Raw genomic sequence first — 17,806 nt, 5'->3', positions numbered from 1 at the left:
AACATCAAAGAGAACATCCCTAACCACATCATGTCGGAACTTGAAACTAGGGAGCTCTCTATAATGAACCGCGTGTTCCCCAAAAGTGTCCAAACATGTCTTACAACAAACTGGGCAGATCTCGTCAATTGGGAATAGAAGAAACATGCCTTGTAACATTGTAAATTTTCAAACTAAAATTTTCATTTTCAACAAAAAAAAAAAAAACACACATGTCACATTTTCTCAAAAATCTCAAGTATCAATTATCAACACATATTTCAAAAATTGTTTATCACAATCTAGGATCCTCCAAAAATATATCACTAGCTTAGGTGTGTGTACAATCAAGCCGGTGCCTTCCTGCAATCCTCAGAAGTACCTGAAACACATAACACATAACACGGTAAGTACGAAGCTTAGTGAGTTCCCCAAAATACCACATATATCTTATTAGCCACTCGAGGCTATAACTCAGTAAGACACTCCGGTCAGTTTGTCGCAGTGGAACCCCCCAGTCTCACAGCTCGGTTTGGACCCTCCGGTCCTGTCTCGGTGGAAACCCTCTGGTCCCACGACTCGGGTTGGACCCTCTGGTCCGATCTCAGTAAACACAAATATAACATATATATCACACAGATAAGATGCATAATATCACATAACTCAATAAGCACATAAGACTCTCCGGTCACACAGAGATACCACTCATGGTAAAGTATAGTGAGAACACTCACCTTGTAAGAACCTCAGATAATCTCGAACTCGAATCACCGGTCTAGCCTCTGTCTAACACAATACGATAATTATCCCTAATTAATAACGGCTCTCAATGAAGCTAGACCAACCCTTCTACAAACTTACAGAAGGGTAAAAGACCATTTTACCCCTCCATGACCTTAATAGTCCACAAATTGACCAAACCCTAAAGTCAACGGCAGGGAGTACGTTGTGCGTACCAGCTCTCTATGATGGGTGTACTCAGCTGCCATGCAGGCATCAGGGATGCTCGGCCCCCATGCTGTGCGTACTGGGATTATGCGCAACATACGTCCCAGTTTTACTGTTCTCACTCATTTGGTCTTAATCAGTTAAGACCTTGGCTCATATCACAGATATGGACTCCCTAATAGCTCTTACTCCATAAAGTCAGTGACTTTAAGCCTTTGCATAGCTGATATGGTCACAAACACACAAAACACTCACTCTCTTATCTCAAAAATCTGGTAACTCATGCATGACTTGATTCCAACATCCAAGATTGGATTTTTATGACATTACACCACTAAATACACTCAAAGTGGTTGATCATAGTCTCTGGAGCTCAATATATCATAAAGTCTCTAACTTTTGGGACAAAAACCCTTAAATACTCTACTATGATGCACAAATCAAAAGAGTAAGAAAGCTTGAAGCTTTATACCTCTATGTGAAGCTCTCAGCACAGATATGCGCAGATCCAAGGGCTGGACTCTCACTCCTTCTTCTCCAAAGCTTCTCCTTCACTTCAAGAACAAACAAAGACTCTTAAAGGCTCTCAAATGCACTCACAAGCTCTAAGAACGAAGGTTTAGGGCACAACAGGGTTTATTGTCTGAGAATGGTGGCCAGGAATGAGGCCATCATATCCTTTATATAGGGGACTCACCCTAAATTAGGGTTTTCACTATGGGCCTATTACGCCCAGCATACCCTCTGGTACGCCCAACGTACTAGGTGGATTCCGCGTCAAAAGCACATATATGAGTACGCTGAGTGTACATTCGCGTACGCCCCGCGTACTCATTTACCACTTTTTCTCAATAAGGGCTAAAATTGAAAAGCGCTCAAAAGATCAAGGGTTTCAAGGTATACCTAGACTTGGGATGTTACATTATGAATTTTGAAAATAGTAGAATACTCCTTTAACGCCTGATTCCCGGAACGCATTTAATTTAAGCATTTATGTATTTCCTCTGGCTCGACGAGTTGGTGGCCCAACTCGTCGAGTAGGTCGCGGTCCGCAGGAATTTTAAGTGACCTACTCGACGAGTCGGGAGACTGACTCGGCGAGTAGGTTTTGTTTGAGGGAAACCCTAAATCTAAGGGTTTGCATGCAATTTAAACGTCGTATTATAGCCTACATTGTCCCTTATGCTCCCAGAACACCTCTTATCAAAACCCTAGCTGCTTTGAGTGATCTAAGGTAATTTTTGGTGCTTTTGGGTGGTTGTGAAGCTTGGAAGGAAGGAGGAAGCTTGGGAATTCGAGTTGGGGATTGTAGATCGAGAGATCTTGTTCCATTTTCAGCTCAATCAAGGTAAATGCCCCCTATTTTGGTCTTTCTTGTGGTTGTTCATCTTTAGGGCTTAGATTTTGGGTGCATTTAGGGCTTTCTAAGCCATTTCTGGATTTATGATGGGATTCATGGAGTTATACTTTAATATTTGAGTCATTGGAGGGGTCTCATGGCATAAAGGTGCCAACTTTATGACCATGAGATCCCCATGCACATTGTAGAGCACCTTTTATGGATTGTTGAGCCAAAAACCTCATGCATGTGCACCAAGTTCGAAACTTTACGTATAAAATGGACATTAGGAGGCCAGATCTATGGTTTTGACGTGTTAAGACCCATTTAAATCGGCTGTATAGTATTGGACAAGGATGGACTCGCCGAGTTGTTCTTGGGACTCGGCGAGTCGAGGCGTAATGACCACCAAATCCACTCTACGAATGGACCAGTTGTTAAGGAGGGGAGTCCCATGGATGTTTAGACGCGAAAAAGGACTTGAGAACCATGGGACTCGACGAGTGTATGATCAAACTCGGCGAGTCCAAGGCAATCTCCCAACATTTGAAGATGAACACGACGAGTTGTTCTTACAACTCGGAGAGTCTAGGACAGGATTGGTTCATAGGATGAGAATAAACTCGGCGAGTTGTTCATACTACTCAGCGAGTCGGATGAAGGATCCTTCGATGATTTTTATACAAGGAGAACTCGTCGAATCATTACTAAACTCGATGAGTAGAGACGTGGATGAGGACAATTAAAGGGATAGGGACTCGACGAGTTTGCGGCCCAACTCGGCGAGTCAGGTCAACTGGAGGTTAACTTTGACTTTAACTTGGACTTGGTCAGGGGTAAAATGGTCATTTTACCCTAAGAATAGATATCAGACTCCGATTAAGTGTTTTGTGGGAATTATAGCCGGAGGATTTCTGAAGCAGCAGCAGACAGAGATTTCCCGCGCAGATTATCAGTAGTTACTCGTTCGAGGTGAGTTTGTAACAACGTAATTTTTCAAAACCATTTTTCATTTCTTTAAAACATAATTTCATTCAAAACAACCATAAAAAATCCAATGTAACATAGTCATAATACAAAACATGTCAAATCCCAAGATCAAATATATCCCAATCCGCCTGCGTATGTGTGTACGAGTCATGTCGGTGCCTTCCCACGGTCCTCGCTAGTACCTGAAACACATAACACAACAACTGTAAGCATAAATGCTTAGTGAGTTCCCCAATATACCACTTACACACATACGCCCTTCCAGGCCATGACCTTCTGGTCCATGTGTCTTAGGGGACTTCCGTCCCGACCCATTAAACCTTCTGGTCCTACCCGTGTCGACCTTCCGGTCCATAACTCCCTGACCTTCCGGTCTACATCATAATGCCTTCCGGCCCATAACATAATGCCTTCCGTCCCATATCAAGCATAGCATACATAACGCATACAAAACAGGCAACTTAACATACAATGCATATATCTTATAGCATACCAGACCTTCCGGTCACACATAGGTACCCTTCCAGGTACAATATAGTGAGAAGACTCACCTCGTATGATGTTTAAAATCTCACATGCTCGATATCTGCGAATCTCGTAACCTTGACCTAGCCTCACCTAATCACATCAAATAATCATTCTAAATCATTAACGGCTCTCAAGGCTATACTATATTCCTTTCTAAAATTCCACAGAAGGGTAAAAGACAATTTTACCCCTCCCTGACCCAAAAGTCCACATGTTGACTAAAACCCTAAAAGTCAACAAAAGTTAACAGCAAGCAGTACGTGGGGCGTACTAGCTCCTGTACGCGGGGCGTACTCTTGCACTCCAGAAACGGGGTACGCGACCCCTACACGGCGCGTACTAGGATTACACCCAACGTAATGCCCAGTTTCCTTGTCTAACACATTCAGGTCTTAAACGGTTAAGACTTGCATCCAAACTTCAGATATGACTCCTTTAATATGTCTTAATCCATAAAGTTGGAACCTTTAAGCCTTTGCATGGTTGTAAAGGTCCTTTGTGCTCAAAACACCTTTCCACTTTCCATAATGAGACTATAAATCATGTATGACACAAGATCCACGTCCAAGACTCGATTTTTATGACTCCTCAACACATATTACATTAGAAAAGGTCAGATCTAAGGTTATGGAGACTCTTTGCACATAAAGTCTCCAACTTTGAACCAAAAACCCTAAAAATGGTCCAACAAGCAAAACTTATGAAGAACAAGGAAAGCTTTAAGCTTTTTACCTTAGAAAGGATCTCCAACCACTGTAGAATTCGGATCTACACTTGTTCTTCAACTTCTAGCTCCAACAATGGCTCCTTCTTCTCCTTCTTCACCTTGAAAAGATAACTTCAAGCTCAAAAACTCACACACAAGCTAAAGCACGAATCTCAACTCTTCAAGGACTCACTCAAGGATGTATGGCGACTAGGGCAAGGGACTACATGTTCCTTTTATAGTGCAAGACCAGAAATTAGGGTTTTGCATCTGGGCCGGTTACGCCCGGTGTAACCTTGGGTACGCCCAGCGTACCCGGATGACCCGCGTACAAATTAAGCGCGCGAGTACGCGTGGCATACACCCCAGTATGCCCAGCGTACTCACCAATCCACCTTTCACTTTAAGGGACTAATTAGCCAACTCTCCAAAATAGAAGGGTTATAAAGCTAACCTGGATTTCGGGCTGTTACAGAGTTACCTTCCGGTAGGGGTGGGTCTAAGGCCACAATGTCGGCCCACCAACCAGGGTATTTGATAGATAATTGTCTTTGTGATAATTATATTGGTAAGGTTATGTGCTTTGGTCATGAGATATGCCTGTATGATATGTTATGTGTGTTAATGGTAGCGGTAGGGATTAGTCTTTCCCTGACATCGGTCTTTAGGATCGAGGGGTAGGTCAGTACCTAGTTATGCCTGACTGTATGATTATATCATGTTATTGTATGATAGTGGTAGGGGTGAAACAGTCCCCAGTTACCGGTTGAAAGATACCGATGACAGTTACCGGTTGAAAGATACCGATGACAGATACCGGTTGAAAGACACCGATGATAGTTACCGGTTGAAAGATACCGATGATATTATATGGTATGTGGTATGATGGGGGGAACTCACTAAGATTTGAGCTTACAGATTCAGTTTTGGTTTTAGGTACCTCTTCGTCTAAGGGGAAGGAGTCGGCGGTGTAGTAGCGCATCACACATTCACACATGATTTCGGCAATGAGCTTCTGGGATTGTACTTTGATTTCCATCACTTATAATGTTATGATTTTGAGACACGACATTGTGGTTTAAATGTAATGTAATATTGACAATGTTTTGGTAAAATATTTTGGTAGATAATTGTCTTTGTGATAATTATATTGGTAAGGTTATGTGCTTTGGTCATGAGATATGTCTGTGTGATATGTTATGTGTGTTAATGGTAGTGGTAGGGATTAGTCTTTCCCTGACATCGGTCTTTAGGATCGAGGGGTAGGTCAGTACCTAGTTATGCCTGACTGTATGATTATATCATGTTATTGTATGATAGTGGTAGGGGTGAAACAGTCCCCAGTTACCGGTTGAAAGATACCGATGACAGTTAGCGGTTGAAAGATACCAATGATAGATACCGGTTGAAAGACACCAATGATAGTTATCGGTTGAAAGATACCGATGATATTATATGGTATGTGGTATGATGGGGGAACTCACTAAGATTTGAGCTTACAGATTCAGTTTTGGTTTTAGGTACCTCTTCGTCTAAGGGGAAGGAGTCGGCGATGTAGCAGCACATCACACATTCACACATGATTTCTGCAATGAGCTTCTGGGATTGTACTCTGATTTCTTGTAACGACCGAAAGCACGACCCAAAAATTTTTGTTTAATAATTACTAAAAACTTCATGTCAATATCATAAAGTAAAACTCATACGTCAATATCTCAAAACCATAGCAAAGTAATACGAGAAAACTGTGTCAAATCATATCTATGACAGCTAAAACAATCCCCAGGATAAACTGAAGTTGTGGTGTGTGCGATGCCATCAACCCGAGCTCTTCACTTTACTTGTGGAAGTACCTGAAACCAAAACTGAAACTGTAAGCACAAAGCTTAGTGAGCTCCCCCAAACTACCACATACCATACAATAACATATAAACACATATTGAGCCTTGCCCACTGCATCGGACCAAAGTCCGGAAACTGCATCGGACCGAAGTCCGGAAACTGACTGGGACCTTGTCACCTGCATCGGACCGAAGTCCGAAACTAACTGCATCGGACCAAAGTCCGGAACTGACTGGGACCTTGTCCCCTGCATCGGACCGCAGTCCGAAACTAACTGCATCCTACAGAAGTCCGGAAACTAACTGAGCATAGCATAGCATAGCATAAACATATCTACTATCCCGAACACATAAACTGCATACGGAAAAATAAACTGCATACTGCATCGGGTCGTAGCCCGGAACAGCTGACACATCAACACTGTCTGAGCCACGAAGGCATCAAACATCCTGACTACTGCATCAGACCGAACTCCGGAAACTACTACTAATTAAACGGGCCAGCATTGTGGCCTTAGACCCGTTCCTACTGGAAGGAAACTCACCTCGTATACTGGCGGCTAAATGAAATGTTCTGGAAACCGACTGTTGTTGCTCCGGTATCTCCTCGACTACAAATTTCCATAATACACTCAATCAATTACTGATAACTGTACTGAGGGTAAAATGACTATTTTACCCCTGGTCAAAGTCAACCTCCAGTTGACCGGACTCGCCGAGTCTAAGGAACTACTCGCCGAGTCTGAGGAACTAATCGTCGAGTTCTGTCGAGTAGATTCCATACAACTACATTCGAATTCGCTCTATGGTTCCTAACTCATAGATCTGAAATCTTGGAACCATCTGAACACGTAAAGTTGCTAACTTTACGTGTAACTACGAAGGAATGAAGCCTCCCTACTCAAACACCACTTTGCTCGGGAAAACTCGTCCGACTCGCCGAGTTTCTCATACAACTCGTCGAGTTCTAAGGCAAACTTCAACGAACTTGTCGAGTTGTTCTTCCAACTCATCGAGTCGACGGCTAAATTCATATAACTCGCTGAGTCGTCCTGTGGACTCGCCGAGTTCATTCAGCCCGTTTTCCATACAGGTCCGATCTGAGCCGTGCAGCTGCTACAAATCATGGATCCAGACTTCTAGGGCATGTTTTTCATGTAAAGTTGCTAACTTTACGTGCATGCATGGCTTTAAAGGCTCCATATGACCAAAATAAGCTCTTAATGAGGTTCTAGGCTCAATGGGGACTTAATCACAACCACAACCAAAACTTTATACTTCTAGCATGCCATGAGTGTCCAGATCTAAGATATAACCCGACCACAAGGCCTATTCATAAGGGATTTAGGGTTTTTAGGCTTAGAACCCACAATTTAGGATCAAAATAGATCTATATGATCAATGAGAAAGGTATAGAATTTAATACCAGAAAAGATGATCAATAGAGTGTGTATTCTGGATCTACTTCCTCTTCCTTGAACTCTCCAACTTTCTCCTTCTCCTTCTTACTCCAAAGATGCCTTCACAAGCAATAAACACACACACACACACTCACTTAGAAAATAGCTAGGGTTTGATAAGGAATGCTCTGAGGGTGATGGAGGCTGAGATGGGGGCTATAAGGATGTTTAAATAGGTTGCAAACCCTAAGAATTAGGGTCTCCTCCTGATTAACCTACTCGCCGAGTCCATGCGTGGACTCGCCGAGTAGATCACTTAAAACTCGTATCCAACTCGACATCTACTCAGTGAGTTAGGGCTAAAACTCGCCGAGTATCGCTTCCTAAAAGAACATTTAATCAAAATAAATATGTACCAGGAACAGGGTGTTACATTTCCATCACTTATGATGTTATGATTTTGATACACGACATTGTGGTTTAATTCTGATGTAATATTGACAACTTTTCGGTAACATATTTTATGATTTACTTAAATTAAAAATGAAATTTTTGGCCTCAAATTTTGGGATGTTACAAGTTGGTATCAGAGCCTTGGTTTGAGGGATTCGGACACACCCTCGGGGTGTCTAGACTCAAACCGATGGATTAAAAGACTTTTTTTACAAAGAAAATGGTTTCCTAAAATCTAAATTAAGGAATTTCGAGAAAGAACAAGGTGTGTGATGCGTGCTACCGGCCGAGCTCAAGTAAGTTTTCCCCAAGATACCCATACTTGATATGATATGTTATATGATCTGTGATTCTGAGAACCGCATGCTAGATTAGGGATAAGGATCTAGGAAGGATACCTTATATGCCTGTTGTATGAGCTGCATGCTAGGACTATTTAGTCAGCGGTAGGATAACCTGATTAGGTTATGTTTGATGTGGTTAATCAATGCACGAATGTTGCTTGCTTTATGCTATAGGGATCCTGGCCAACTTTAACTAACTAGCGAACAGATATGTAGAAGTATCCGCAAGCTAGTTAGGGGGAGATGGTAAGGACTCTTAGTGTAGCTGATGGCGGAGAGTAGGTCAGAGGGTACCTCAGAAAGCCTAGGATGAGATTAGTGGAAAAAGGGTATCGGTAAAGGGACTTGGTGAAGTCGAAGCAATCCTTGAGGAAAGTACGGATAGATGTGGAAGGTAGTATGGGCCCGTACTATTGGAAGCAGAGGATTCGTACTTGAGTCAAGTAGGGGTGAGATGGAACCAGGAAACTTGGAGAGAGTGTGAGACCTCTCGAGAGTATGTATGATCCTGACGTCTATGTGTTTATTTTCAGAATGGTGGTCACACGTCATGGATCAGGAGGATCAGGATCAGGTTCGGGTGCGGGTGCGGGATCCGAGCAAGTTGATGATGGGTTGCATGAGTTCATCGCATCTGAGATTATGATAGGCATCATTGACGCGACCCCGGTCATTTCCGGGTCGATTAAGGAGGGGACCGTGGAGCTGATGGAGGATCGCCTTCGGGCATTCCGGAGTGATCTGGCGTCTAGCCAGATGGCTACGTGCACACTGTCCTTTAAGGACTTCAGAGGGAGTGGTGTGCCGGAATTCCATGGGGTAAAGGACCCCATTGCTGTTAGGAGATGGATCACATACATCGAGTCCATGCAGTTGACGAGCTTCTACCCGGAAGGGTCGAAGGTCCGTTTTGCCGTAGGTTGTTTGAGGGATCGATCTAGATATTGGTGAGAGTTGATTCGTGATACATTGGGATCCCCAACCATCGAGGCTATGACATGGTCAGATTTCGTGACCCGATTCAGAGCCGAGTTTGCACCAGCTGTAGAGCTTCAGCAGCTGGCCAGGGAGTTTTTGGATATGAGGCAGACTACGAAGACTGTGACAGAGATTACAGCCAAGTTCTGGGAGAGGGCTTTATTAGTGCCCCAGTACGCAAAAGATGAGGATATGAGGAGGACCTGCTATCACGACATGTTGAGAGCCGATACCAGGGAGCACATCAGCTTCTCGGCATGTCCGACCCTAGACTCCATGATTTCCAGGGCGCGAGAGAGGAAGATCGATTTGGAGCACCTCTTGAAGAGGAAGGCAGAGACTGTGCAGGTTACGGGGGTTTTGGGGAAGCAACCCAAGGGATTCGACTCTAGGTCGAAGGGCCAGCAGAGCTGGGACCACTGTGGAAAATGCGGTCGGTCACATGAGGGATTTTGCCGCACTGGGCCGGGTTCAGGCTGCTATAAGTGCGGCAAGACTAGGCATTTTGGTAGAGATTGTACTGCCCTACTCCTGCGGTTCAGACATCAGACCTAATTTGCTTCCATTGCAATCAGAGGGGCATAAGAAGGCCAATTGCCCCAGATTAACGACAGATGCAGCGGCGCCGGTAGTGGCGCCAACTCCAGCGATTGCGCGGGTTATGGATGACCGGAAGGTCAATTCGGAGACTCCAGTGGTACGAAGCCGAGCATTTCAGCTGACAGCCTAGGAGGCACGCGTTGCACCCGATGTAGCGGTGGGATCGTTCCATGTGAACGGTATTCCAGTTGGTATTCTAGTTCAGGTGTTTTTTTATTCGGGTGCTACCCGATCGTTTGTCTCTCTTGCGCTTAGCAAGAAGTTTCCTGAGTGTTTTGGCATGTTAGATTGCCCTCTAGAGGTCGAGAATGCGGACAACCGGTCAGTACAAGCATCAGAGGTCTAATGGGATTGTGTTTTGAGGCTGTTCGAGGAACGTTACCGAGTAGACTTGGTTCCCATACCTTTGTGGGGGAACAAGGTTATTATCGGTATGGATTGGCTAAGCCCCAATGGGGGCAGTGACTGACTGCACGCAACAGTTGGTGCGGATCAGGACCCCAAATGGGGGAGAGCTGGTGATTCAGGGCGAGAGGCCATAACAAGGACCAGCTTTATGTTCGGTAGCGGGGGCTAGGCGCTACTTTCAGTAGGGTTGCACAGGATATGTCACCTATATTATGGGGACCCGGGAGGCGGGAGGGGCGATGGTGGGCGATGTACCAGTAGTATGAAAGTTTGCATATGTATTCCTCGAGGAGTTGCATGGGATACCTCCGGAGAGGCAGGTAGAGTTCAGGATCGACCTAGTCCCTGGTTCAACTCCGATAGCCAAGGCACCGTATCGGTTGGCTCCTCCTGAGATGCAGGAGTTGTCTACACAACTGTAGGAGCTATTAGACAAGGGATTCATTAGACCGAGCAGTTTACCCTGGGGACCCTCGATTCTGTTTTTGAAGAAGAAGGATGGGTCACATCTGATGTGCATAGATTATCGGGGCCTGAATAAGGTAATGGTGAAGAACCGTTACCCACTTTCGAGGATCGATGACCTCTTTGACCAACTTCAGGGAGCATCTTGGTTCTCCAAGATTGATTTGCATTCAGGTTATCATCAAATGAGGGTCAGAGAGGAGGATGTGTAGAAGATTGCTTTCCGGACGCGTTATGGTCACTATGAGTTCGTGGTGATGCTATTCGGGCATACCAATGCTCCAGCCGCGTTCATGGATCTCATGAACCGCGTGTGCAGACCGATGATGGATCGGTCTGTGATAGTTTTTATTGATGACATCTTGGTTTATTCCAATATGCGGGAGTAGCATGAGGAGCACTTGCAGGAGGTTCTGGATACCTTGAGGAGGGAGAACTTGTATGCCAAGTTCTCTAAGTGTGAGTTCTGGTAGCGCGAGGTGCATTTTCTTGGGCATCTCGTCAACCAGGAAGGGATTTCGGTTGACTCGACCAAGGTGGAGGCCGTGATGAGGTGGGAGGTTCCGAGGTCTCCATTCAAGATTCGGAGCTTCCTAGGACTGGCAGGCTACTATTGGAGGTTCATTCAGGACTTACCCAAGATAGTCGTGCCCCTGACCAGGCTGACGAGGGAAGTCGTGGTCTTTCGTTGGGGGCCTGAGCAGCAGGCCGCATTCGAGACATTGAGATAGAGATTTTGTGAGATGCCAATCTTAGCCCTACCTGTGGGCATGGGGGATTTTATGGTTTATTATGATGCGTCCATCTTAAGATAGGGTGCGGTATTGATGTAGAGAGGGCATGTTATTGCATACGCTTCAAGGCAGCTGAAGCCTCACGAGGCGAACTATCCAACGCATGATTTGGAGTTGGGGGCTGTTGTGTTCTCCCTCAAGATTTGGCGTCATTACCTTTATGGGGTTTACTATACCATTTTCACGAACCAAAAGAGCTTGAGGTATCTCATGGACCAGCCAAATCTGAATATGAGGCAGCGTCGGTGGCTTGATGTGGTAAAGGATTATGATTGTGAGATCCTCTACCACCCGGGGAAGGCCAATGTTATGGCCGATGCGCTTAGCCGCAAGGAAGCATCGATCAGGGATATTTGTATGAGGATGACGGTGGTGACTCCGCTGTTGGAGCGGATTCGGGAGGCCCAACAGGAGGCCATGAAGGAGGAACATCGGAAAAGCGGGCCGATCGTGGGTTAGGTTTCCTCCTTCGACTATGATAGTTAATGTGTGTGGACTCAACTAGTTTTAAACCTACTTTTAATTATAAAATAAACACACAAAGGCAGTGGACCTATCAATTGTGGTAAAGCTAAATAAGTAGGGTATCGAACATAGGGAACGGTAAATTAAAACTAAAAACTAATTTTATCTAAATTAATTAATAAGTAGGGGTTTTTCTCTAGTTTTACAAGACTAGAAACTTACTGACTATCACTTAAACTAAAAACTAGAAAAGCAAAGATTTAACTAAATTCAATAATAAGAAGGACTTCTATTTAGTTCAACTCAATTGATCCTATGGTTGATGTTATGGTAATAGTGCAATGGATTAATTCTTCTATTGGTTACCGATTCAAGTGATTAGATTCACATTCGATGCACTAATCCTTAGAGAACAAACTAACTCAAATAGTGATCAGTTGTCTAATTTAATTTAATTCACTAGATTATTTATTCGGGTTAATTTAGACTTGTAATAGCTAACTAATTTGGTCCTTTAGTTAACTTCTTGGTTATGGTCATCGCACAAGCTCATGCATGAATTTACCTATTTTCTTATTAGTTCTAGTTTCATGTTCATTAATCCTAGTCATATGATAAAGTGGTCACATAAGCATATGAGGTTGATAATTAAAAGATGTTCATACTATTTAATTATCTTCCTATTAACAGAAAAATAGTTATTATTCACACACAAGGTTCTTTAACTGTAACATCCCGGAATAGCAAGGGTAGAGTTGAAGGGCTAAAAGTGTAAGTTTTGGAGGGCAACTTGGCGAGTCCATGGATGGACTCGGCGAGTAGGGTCGCGACTTTGGTCGCGTGTCAAGTGGCCTACTCGGCGAGTCCAAAGATGGACTCGGCGAGTAGGTGTTGAGTGGAGAAAAACCCTAATTCTCGGGGTTGAGCTCTATATAAAGAACATTATGTTTCCTCCCCAGCCTCTTTGATTCCCCTTGAGCCCCAGAAACCCTAATTTCGTGGAGGAACACCATTGTTGGGCAAATTGGAGCTTGGAGAAGTGCTAGTTGAAGAAATCTTGAAGAAGAAAAGACTTGGATCAAAGGGTTTTGCTTGGATTTGAGTTTCATTGTTGTTGGGGCATTCTTTGAAGGTAATATCTCGTTCTTGAGCTGCTATTGTCTAGATTCTTCACTTTTGGGGGTGTTGAGATCACATCTATTGGTGTTTTGGAGTCTAGAGGTTAGATCTGAGGTTGCTACCTCAGATCTGGAATAGAGAAGGGTTGGAATGCCTGAAAGTCCCTGTGATTGAGTATGTAGTGAAGCTATCTTGTCCCAAACCTTATCCCTAATGTGTATTATGCCTAGATCTTCATGGATTCACGTAAAGTTTGCCACTTTACGTGATGGATGGGTTGTAGGAGGCTAGATATATGTTTTGGATCAATTGCATGGCCTGGGATGCTTCTGTATGGATTCAAACCGGTGGTACTCGGCGAGTCACAAGGGTGGACTCGACGAGTTGCTTGAAGATGAGCTGGAACTCGGCGAGTTGGATGAACAACTCGGCGAGTAGGTTGAAGATAGCCTTAGACTCGGTGAGTTTGTTCTTGGACTCAGCGAGTCTTGTCGAAGAGTCCCAATATTTTCTGGTTGAGTCGAGAATCGGTGAGTCAAGGGATGACTCGGTGAGTTGGGTGCGAGTAGACTCAGAGTGGTTGGACTCGGCGAGTCTCGGGGTGACTCGGCGAGTCAGGTCGCGGATTGAGGGAAGTTCTGAACTTGGGGACTCGACGAGTCATCGGGTTGACTCGGCGAGTAGAGTCAATCAGGGGTTGACTTTGACCTTGTCCAAGGGTTGACTAGTTGTCTTCCAGGGGTATTTTGGTAAATAAGGGTATATATTGAGTTGAGTGTTTTGGTGTTCAGTGTCGGAGTTCGTGTCGGAGTTCGGAGCAGCGGGATCTTATCCTTTCAGCCGGCAGTTTCGAGGTGAGTTATCCTCACTATATCAACAGGGTCTAAGGCACCAAGGCCGGCCCTTTATTGGATTGAGATTCGGATATGGTTATTATGTTATTGTTTGATATGTCTGCATCCTGGTAGCTAGGATGGTATATGCTGGAGACCTAGTTAAGGTCAGTTTCCCGATATGTAGAGTGATGCTATGCTAGTGACCGGTTAGGTCGGTAACCTGGTTAGGGTAATGATATGCTAAGTGATCTGCTTGCTCGGTTTGTTGACTATGACTGTTATATGAATGTATGTTATGTGCACATGGTTGTTTGGACTGGAGATGGGTTGAGGCAGGTCCTGCTTTGTGCTGTAAGCCAAGATACCCAGGGCGGACCGGTTATTCCGAAGGCCCAGCGAGCGGTCCGGATAGGCTGTAGGCCCCACGAGGGCGGACCAGACATGCCGAGGTTCGGAGAGTGGACCAGGCCGACTGAAGGCCCGATGCGGGCGGACCAGTCACACTGTAGACTCAGAGAGTGGACCAGGTGGATTGAAGGCCCGGTGAGGGCGGACCAACCACACTGTAGACTCGAAGGACATGACTAGACTCGGAGGGTGGATCCGGTGGACTGAAGGCCCGATACGGCGGACCAGTCACACAGTAGACCCGATATGCATGGCTGTTCTATGTTCTGTTATGTTATGTATGCTTTTTATGCTATGGGCCGGAAGGCAATATGTTTTGGATCGGAAGGTCGTAGCCTGGAAGGGCGTATATGTGGTTGGTATTTTGGGGGTATCTCACTAAGCTTTCGGGTTTACAGTTGTGGTTTAATGTTTTTCAGGTTCTTCGGGAGACTGTGGCAAGGCAAAGGCGTGATCGTACCATCCCTCGCGTTTATGTTTTATGAAATGGACCTGGGAATATTCTGATAAATAATGTATTGAAAACCTTTTTGTAATAATTTAATGAAATCTGATTGTTTTTGAAAAATTTAAATTAGTTGGACTTTTCGGTCGTTACATTAACAAGCTAAAATCAACAAAATCACCAACACTGAATTAATCCTACCATAAATAATCAATCCATAGTATCAATATTGTATCCCCAAACAGAAGTTTAAGAGTTTTAGCTCATGATTGAGGTGATTAACAACATAAAAACGAATTCTAATTGTCTAGCCATAATGGAAAACAAAAGATTAAGTAGAATGATGTAGATTTGCCTCAAATCTCCTTCGGGATTGAATTCTAGATTGTATCTTCGTTCTTCAGGTCTCTCCTGGCTCTGATTCACAGCTTACTTCTCCCCAAGGGTTCTCGAATATTCAATGTCGATATGGGCATCCGTTTTTATAGATGCGAACCGACTCGCCGAGTCCATGTCCGACTCGTCGAGTCCATCACTTAATTCCCGTGCACGGTAAGTCACGGAGTCTTTATCTTCTCCTTATCTTCTCGATCCTTCGACCGGACTCGCCTAGTAGTCGACCCTACTCGCCGAGTAAGTGTTGTTTTTGGTGGTTTTTCTTCTTTGTTCAATTCCCGAGCTCCCAACCGCTTCTCTTGCTTCCTTTTGCTTCCTAGCTTCACATTTGGACTGGAAACGTAATTCAAACACTTTTAAGTATCTTTTGTCCATGATATGCAATAAATTAGCTAATAAATGATAAAAATCTATGCTTAATATAAGACTAAATATGCAAATATCAATAGTCGGGGATTGTTGACTTTGCACCGAAGGGTGTGAGTCCCATATTACGGAGGCGTGCATCAGACGTTGATGGAAGAGGCACATAAATCTAGGTTCTCTATTCATCCCGGGGCGACGAAGATGTATAGGGATCTTCGTCTTGATTATTGGTGGCCCTATATGAAGAGGGATGTGGCTTGGTTTGTGGAGAGGTGCCTGAACTGCAGAAAGGTCAAGGCTGAGCACCAGAGACCTCATGGAAAGGTCCAGCCGTTGGATATCCTGCTGTGGAAATGGGAAGATATTACGATGGATTTTATCACAAAGCTTTCCAGGACCACGCGAGATGTAGATTCGATTTGGGTCATCGTCGATCGATTGACCAAGAGCGCCCATTTTATTCCGATTCAGGAGAGTATTTCGGCCGAAAGGTTGGCCGATATCTATATCAAGAAGGTGGTGGAGAGGCACAGGGTGCCAATTTCGGTGATTCAAACAGGGATGTGGGGTTCACTTCCACGTTTTGGAAGAATTTTCATGACGAGATAGGTAGTCGTCTGCATTTTAGCACCACCTTTCACCCGCGGACAGATGGTCAGAGTGAGCGGACCATCCAAACCTTGGAGGACATGTTGTAGGCGTGTGTTATAGACTTCGTAGGTAGTTGGGATACATACCTTTCATTGGCAGAGTTCTCCAATAACAATAGTTATCATACGAGCATCGATCGTCCTCCTTTCGAGATGTTGTATGAGAGAAAGTGTACGACCCCAATATGCTGGGGAGAGGTTGGGCAGAGGGTCATAGGGAGTACCGAAGTGGTACTCAAGACTACGGAGAGGATCCAGCAAGTCCGGAGCAGGCTTCAGACTGCTAAGAGTCGGCAGAGAAGTTATGCCGACAAGCGTCGTTCGGACATGGAGTTTCAGGTCGGGGAGATGGTGCTCCTAAAGGTGTCTCCTTGGAAAGGCGTCATCCGATTCAGGAAGCGCGACAATTTGGACCCCAGGTACATTGGACCCTTCAAGGTTACGGCCTGGGTAGGCAAGTTAGCATATAGATTGGATCTGCCAGCTAAGCTCAGTCAAATTCATAGCACCTTTCACGTTTCCCAGTTGCGAAAATGTTTGGTGGACGATTCGGCAGTGGTGCCTTTAGAGGATATTCAAGTTGATTACAGCCTGAACTACATCGAGTGGCCTGTGGAAATCCTTGACAAGAAGTCGAAGGATCCAAGGAACAAGAAGGTGGAGCTGGTAAAGGTCTAGTGGCAACACCGCAAGGGCTCAGAATGGACTTGGGATCCGGAGGACGGGATGAAGGAGCATTACCTTGACCTTTTTCAAGATCAAGAAGCAGACTTCGAGGATGAAGTCTAAAATAAGTGGGGGAGATTTTTAACACCTGATTCCCGGTACACATTTAATTTAAGCAATTTTGTATTTCCTCTAGGACTTGACGAGTTGGTGGCCCAAATCGTCGAGTAGGGTCGCGATCCGCAGGCATTTTAAGTGACCTACTCGACGAGTCGGGAGACTAACACGACGAGTAGGTGCTGTTTGAGGGAAACCTGAAATTTGAGGGTTTGCACCCTATTTAAACGTCTTATTGCAGCCTCCATTGTCCCCTATGCTCCCAGAACACCTCTTATCAAAACCCTATCCGCTTTGAGTGATCTAAGGCCATTTTTGGTGCTTTTGGTTGGTTGTGAAGCTTGGAAGGAAGGAGGAAGCTTGGAAATTCGAGTTGGGGCTTGTAGATCCAGAGATCTTATTCCATTTTCAGCTCAATCAAGGTAAATGCCCCCTATCTTGGTCTTTCTTGTGGTTTTTCATCTTTAGGGCTTAGATTTTGGGTGCATTTAGAGCTTTCTAAGCCATTTCCGGATTTATGATGGGATTCATGGAGTTCTACTTTCAGATCTGAGTCATTGGAGGG

The sequence above is a fragment of the Lactuca saligna genome, chromosome 7 (assembly GCF_052625555.1).
Source record: "Lactuca saligna cultivar CGN05327 chromosome 7, ASM5262555v1, whole genome shotgun sequence".
Lineage (NCBI taxonomy): Eukaryota > Viridiplantae > Streptophyta > Magnoliopsida > Asterales > Asteraceae > Lactuca > Lactuca saligna.
This window is presented reverse-complemented; position numbering follows the sequence as displayed.